This window comes from Sodiomyces alcalophilus, assembly GCF_042370955.1.
Source record: "Sodiomyces alcalophilus JCM 7366 unplaced genomic scaffold ACRALscaffold_2, whole genome shotgun sequence".
Lineage (NCBI taxonomy): Eukaryota > Fungi > Ascomycota > Sordariomycetes > Glomerellales > Plectosphaerellaceae > Sodiomyces > Sodiomyces alcalophilus.
In genome coordinates, this window is record NW_027263533.1 from 7151969 (window position 1) to 7159412 (window position 7444).

The following is a 7444-nucleotide window of genomic DNA, read 5'->3' on the forward strand; positions in this document are numbered from 1 at the left end:
AAAGCACCTCGAAGTGCTCTTATATCTAGTTTCTTTATATTCGGGTCGTTGTTTTTATAATAAACAATAGAACCCCAAACCCGTATATTATTAATATTAGGTTTCTGACCTTATAAAAGCTTAAAGGGACTCTTATATTTAAGAGCTGAATTGGGCGATCTGTTATATATATAAATAGCTAAGAGTATAGCTTTACCCTAAAGGTATCGAGGCAGCCCTGAGTAGAAAAGAAAAGCTCGAACCTTTTCTATTATAGTTCTTATAACTCGTTTAACAGAGCCTTAAGCTTTATGAGTGTACGGTGGCTTTATATTATGCTTTATACCTGCAAAGAGGCGTTAAAAAGAGGCGTTATTAAATTCTTTTCCACCGTCTATATCTACTTCTTTAATAAAGAAGTGATATTTGTTATTATTATTATTGTTATTTTCTACCTGGACTTTCCACTCTTTTATAGCTGTAACTACCGTCGTTTCAGACTTATCTGAGAGCAGTTATACCCACAGGAACCGGGTGGAACGGTCTAGTATAAACAAAATCCAACGGTTTTTATTATAAGAAAGAGGTTCGATCGGTCCGTAAAGATCCATATAAACCTTTTCTAAATAGGAAAAGTCTTTGTATTTATTAGCTGAATCTTTATTCGTAAGTGTAATAGACTTACTCTTCTTATAGGTATTATAACTCTGTATTTCAGTTAACTCTTTATTAGTTATATTATAATCTTTTTAAAGAGTATTAGTATAAAGACTTTTTAAGGTAACAGGGTTAATATAACCTATCCTGTTATGCTATAGCATTGTGTTTTTAGTTATAGAGGTAGTCCTTCGACGGTTATTATGGTCTCTTTGTTTATAAAGCTCTTCTTAAGGTTAAAGAGGTTAAAGTTTCTTTGTTATATTATTTCTTTATTAAGGTTTAACTAACCCCTTTTTTATATTTCTTTATTTATTTAGTTTCTTTGAAACTTATTCTTTGAACCTCTGAAACCTCTTTATTGTAGTTAAGTCTCCTGGCTATTTCTTTGGTATTTTCCTTGTATTTATTATATTTATTTTTAGAGACTCAGCCCCTCCGTACGATAGTGCCCGTGCTACAGCCCTGTACAGCCCGTTATAAAGCAGAGCCGTTATATAAAGAAAGAGGGGCTCTTTGTTATTAAATAATAAGAGCTTCTTGTTTCTGGAAAGACCGCGAGCTTTACTATTAAGACGAGAGAGACTAATAATATTCGTACCTATTTCCGGCATATAAAGACACTCTTTTAAAAGCAGAAGCTTCCTAGTATCCCGGAATTTTATTATATAGTCTCCCTTACCTTATATTTTTATTTCTTTTACCTGACCGTAATAAACGGTTCTTTTTTTTATATTATAAGTAGAAAATAGTCTTTTATTAGTTATTATATACGCTATAGCCCCGCTATTAACATAGAAATTCAGATTAAGCTTAATACTATTTTCTGCTTGTATTTCATGCATCTTTTCTACTAACTAGTCGATATTCAGGTTAGTATTATTATTATTATTATGATTATTATTAGTTGCAGAACTGCTCTGTGACTTCCGGACTAAGATATCTTGGACAGTCTCTTATAGAGCTATTTTTACGCACCAGAACGATATTTTCGATTATTTATTTAAGTCAGAATCAACTGAGTTATTTAACGATTTAATTTTACTATTTTCTTTATTGATTTTTTCCTTTTTCTTTGTTACGTTATCGATAAAGGATAGAAACAAAGAATACTGAGCTAAAGGTCTGATTATGATTAGCCTAGCTTCGAAAAGTGGGTCTAAAAGTGGGTCTAAACGGTGAAGCTATTTATAGATCTCGCGGCGCGAAGAAAAGCAATGCTCGTAAAAAGCGAATAACAGGATTTCCATGGGCGGACTTTTTACTAAAAGCTTATATACCACGTTACGATATCCTGTTATTATAGGCAGCGCGGTAGGTTAAGTGGCTTAATTATTATAGCTGTTATTCGTGGAGCAGTTATAAGAACCTTTATGTTTAATCCACGTATTCGTTATTTTTCTTTTTTTTAAAAAAGTCCCTTTATAAATACAGTAATAGTATATCCGATCGTGACAAAGAGTCTTATTCCGATCGTGTAGTTCTTCCGGAACAGGAACAAAGAGCTGGCCTCTTGGCACGACTCTTGGCGACCGTATTAGGAAGAATAAAGAGCTTCAAACCGTGGTATCGGAACGAACGGTTCGAATCGATTAGCTATCTTCGGGAGATAAAGGGATTTCGTACGGTCGGAGATAAGGATCTACGACCGGGGGAGGATAAAGGGATAGCCTAAAAAGGCAGGTGGCCTAAAAAGGCAGGGAGTCTTTTTGGTATTTCGAGTAGAATAAAAGGGTAGAAAAGAGTAGATTTGCTTCTTTACTAACCTAGGCTTATAACCTTTTAATAAATTAGGCTACGAGTAGTAGGCTGTACGCGCGGAAGAGAGGAATATTAAGCAAAAAGCTATTAAATTCATAGATCCGTAGGATTACTGCTTATTACGTAAACGCGTAGGTTATGTATAAAGAACTGACTTCTGGGATTTCTTCCTGGATCCGGGGCTGGCAAAAGACCCTGAAAGATTGGGTGGCGACTGTTACGTTAATAGCCTACGCGACGGTTATCACGCCACGTTATTAGCTTAAGTAATAACCGAGATATCGTATTTACGATACCTAGTGTATATATATAATATATATCATAAGCCAAGTATATATACACGTATAATACGTATAGTATTATAGTATAGGTTAAGCTGGTTATAAAGTAGACGTCTAGTTATATAGCTATAACTATATACTGTTTATTTTAACTTAGATATTATACTTATGATTATTATGATTATTACTTATTATAAGTATAATATTAACAGTATCTATTAGCTAAAGGTTTTTATACGAGTATAATAGACTTGCTCTTCTTATAGGCATTATAGCTCTGTATTTTGTTAACTCTTTATTAGTTATATTATAATCTTTTTAAAGAGTATTAGTATAAAGACTTTTTATAGTAAGAGGGTTAATATAACCTACCCAGTGATAGTAGAGCGTCATGTTTTTAGTTATAGAGATAGTCCTTCGACGGTTATTACGGTCTCTTTGTTTATAAAGCTCTTCTTAAAGTTAAAGAGGTTAAGGTTCCTTTACTATATTCTTTCTTTATTAAGGTTTAACTAACTCCTTTCTTTGTTTATTTAGTTTCTTTAAAACCTGTTCTTTAAACCTTTGAAACCTCTTTATTCTAGTTAAGTCTCCTGGCTGTTTCTTTGGTATAAAACCCTGTTATAGCTGTTTCTTTATATTTATTATACTTACAACGGTCACGAAAAGATAGAACGGAAGAGGAAGATCTAGAGGAAAAGAGGCAGTTTGAATTGTGGGAGACTATGAAGACTGTAGAAGTAAGATACAGAGAGAGAGAGAAAAAGGAAAGGAAGAGGGAGGCGGGTAGCCTGGTATATATAGTCCTTTCCTGTGGTTTATTTAAGCTACTGATTTAGTGTCCAGAGGTCCTAAAGGTCCGTGGGTTATTCCGGAGGTCCTAAAGGTCTATAGGCCCACCTAAAGGTCCGTGGGCCTACCTAGAGGTCTATGGGTCTATCTGAAGGTCCGTGGGCCTACCTAGAGGCCTGTGGGTCCACCTAGGGTCCCGGGGGACTCGGGAGGACCCTAGAGGACTTAGGAAGTCCCTGGAGGACTTAGGAAGTCCCTAGAGGACTCTAGAGGATTTAGGAGGTCCCTGGGGGACTCTGGAGGACTCAGGAGGTCCCTAGGGGACTCGGGCGGACTTAGGAAGTCTCTGACTTATAGGAGGTTTCGTATATCGTACTATACCGTATATAGTTATATTTATTTTCTGGGTATAGTACTAATACCCCCCCCGTAAGCTAATTCCTATATAATAGGTGCAGCTTAGCTAGTTATTTCTTAGTCTATATATATTTTTAAGGCAAGGAAAAGAAAAGAAAAGAAAACCTCTATGTTTATTATCGTGTAAGGAAAAAATTAAAAACCCCTTTCTTAATTTTATTCTAGGAAAACCTGTCTATAGGTAAAAAACCTAGTATTTAAGTTCTTTTATTTCTTTATAAGGTGGTAGGTTATATTCTGGTAGTATATCGTCTTTATAACCTAGGTTTATATAGCCGTAGAGTATATTATAAGTCTTTTTTAGTAACCCTTTAGTTATTATATCGGATATATTGTATTTAGTGTTTATATACACTACCTTTATATTCTTTTCCTGTAGCTGTTATCTATAGAAGTGAAACTGTTTCTTGATATGCTTTACCCTTTTATAAATTCCGGGTTTTTAGCGACCTTTTTAGCACTCTCGCTATCTATAAGAATAGTAGGAATCCTCGGTTTATTATTACTGAATCTTATATTAAGGTTATCTATAAGTTCAGTATATAGATTATATATATAGATTCCTTTATTTATAGCCTCGGTTAGAGCTATATATTCGGCTTTTATTATTAATAAAGCAACGACTTTCTGTTTCGACGAGGTCCAGCTAATAGGATTATTTATTCCTACGCAGTATATATATCCTAAGGTAAACGTTCTATCTTTAAGAATATCTAAAAAGCTGGTATTAGAGTAACCGTATATATATAGGTTATCTCTTTTATAGTTATATAAAAGACCTATATTAGGATATACGTTTATATAGGCCTAGACTCTATTTAGTGCTATAAAGTGTTCCTTCGAGGGGTTACTTCTATATCGGGTATACTTATTAATAGTATAGGTTATATCTGGCCTGGAGTTAAGAGCTAGATATAGTAAAGCTCCTACTTCTTATTAATATTTCTTTATGTCTTCTTTTAACGCCTGTTTAGGGTTTGGTATTAGGACCTGTTTATAAATACACGGGGTATCTACCTTTTTAAGAGCTTGTTTATTATACCTTTCTAGTATTTTATTCGTATATAGTAGTTAGCTTATAGAGAGTGTGTTTTTAGTTATATTTATATTTATTTCGTTACCTAAAAAGGTATATACTTCACTTAAGTTTTTTGGTGAAATATCTTAAGATATCTCTTTATAAAAGTGATCTATTATAGTATCTAAAGGACTTATAACCACGATATTATCTACGTGGTAAAGGAATATAGCTCGGTCTCCTTTATTATAATATATAAAAAGTCCTTTATTAAACTCAGAGACTTTATAACCTAGTTTAGTAAAGATTTTAACTAAGAAGTTATACCAGAGTCTAGGGCTCTGTTTTAGGCCGTATAAAGCTTTATTTAGCTTATAGATAGTTATACTATTCCCTTCTTGTTTTTTAAAACCTGTTAGTTAAACGGTATATATTAGAGTATCTATATTAATATATACGGAAGCGTTTATTACATCGAACTACCTAAATTTTTAGCCAAAGGAAACGCCTAATAGGAAGGTAAGTCTATATATTTCGGGTCTATAGGTTATAGAAAAGGTTTCTAAGTAGTCGATTCCGAGTACTTAGTTAAAGCCTTATATAACCTATCTTACTTTGTATTTTATTAGTTCTCCTTTATTATTTAGTTTTATTTTATAGACCTATCGTCCACCTAGGACGTTGTATTTTTCCTTTATTTTATTAAGGGGCGTATCTTTTATAGTTATTAAATCCCAGGTCTTTCTTTTTTCTAGTTCTGTTATTTCTACTACTATAGCGTCTATCTATTCTAATTTATCTAAGCTTTATATAGCCTTTTTATAGGTAGCTGGTTCTAATAGAGAGTTTATAGTTAAAAGGTAGTAAGGCTCTATTTAAAACTATAGGTTTCTAAGAGTAGTATCTTCTATTAAGTATAATAAGCGCTTATTATTTTTATTATTAACTAATATATAGTCTTTAAAAGCTAACTTCGGTTCGAAGGTATTTTAACTTATATACTAGAATGGCCGGTATGTATAGGTCTATCTGGGTTACTATAGCCTGTTACTGCTCGTAGACTCCTCGATTTATTTTATAGGTTATTATTATTTTCTTCTTTAGTTTAGATAGACTTAAAAGGTCGTTTTAAGACCCGTTATTATTATATAGTTTTTTCTAGAAGCTAATAAGGCTCTAGGTTAGAAACCTATTCTTCTTAGAGAGAGATATTACTAGTATTTAGGTCTAAAGAAGACGAGTGTATAAAATGATTTTTAAGTATATATACGTCTCTGAACTAACCGATCCTTTTTAAGACTAGGTTATATCTTATAATTATAATCGTTAAAACCGATAAGGGCACCACGAATAGCTCTGCTATCTAGTTTCTTCTAATTCGGGTCGTTGTTTTTATAGTAGGCTATAGAGCCCTAGACCCGAATATGGTTTATATTCGGTTTCTTCTTTTTAACTATCTTAAAAGGGGTCTTAAAGCCTATAGCTGAATTCGGGGTTCTGTTATATATATATACTACTAAATATATAGTATCTCCTTAAAGGTATCTAGGTAGTCCTGAGTGGAAAAGCTGGCCACGAACCTTTTCTATTATAGTTCTAATAGCGTATTCGATCAAGCCTTAGGTCTTATAGGTATATAGTGGTTTTATATTATGTTTTACGCCTTAAAAGAGGCGTTTAAAGGAGGCGTTTATAAACTCCTTTCCACTATTAGTATCTACCTCTTTTATTCTTATATCGTAGTTATTATTTTTTACTAGTATTTTCTACTCTTTTATAGCTAAAACAACGGTTATTTCTGATTTATTAGGCAGTAATTTTGCCTAAAGGAACCGGGTAGAACGGTCTATAATTAGTAGAATGTAGTGCTTCTTATTATAAGTTATTGGTTCTATTAGGCCGTAGAGATCCATATATACCTTTTCTAGGTAGGAGAAGTCTTTATATTTATTAACTAAATCTTTATTAGCTAGTATAATAGCCTTACTACGGCGGCAGGCATTATAGCTATTTATATCTGTGATTTCTTATTCTGATACTTTAAAGTCCTTAAAAAGAGAGGTATTGTTATATAGATTTTTTAAGGTAATAGGGTTTATATAGCCTATTCTGTTATGCTATAGTTATATAGTCTCTTTCATTTTTGCGGTTCTTTTCTTATTATTTTGGTCTCTTTGTTTCTAAAGGTCTAGATTTTTCTGATTTCTTTGTTTCCTTATTCTTTGTCCTGGGCTTTATGGGATTTCCTTTATTATATTGATTTCTTTATTCCCACCTTTTAGGATAACTGGCCTAGCTATAGCCTAGTAGAGTCCTCTAAAGAGTCTAGCTCTTATATATATATAAAGGGACTCTTTTACTGTTTTATTTTTAAAAAGGATAAGCTGTTTATTACTAGATAAACCTCTGACTTTGCTATCGAGGTTTAAGAGACTTATTATATTAGTTCCTAGTTTAGGAATATAAAGGCACTCTTTTAGAAACAGTGTTTTTCTAGTATCTTTAAACTTTATAATATAGTTTCCTACACCTATTATCT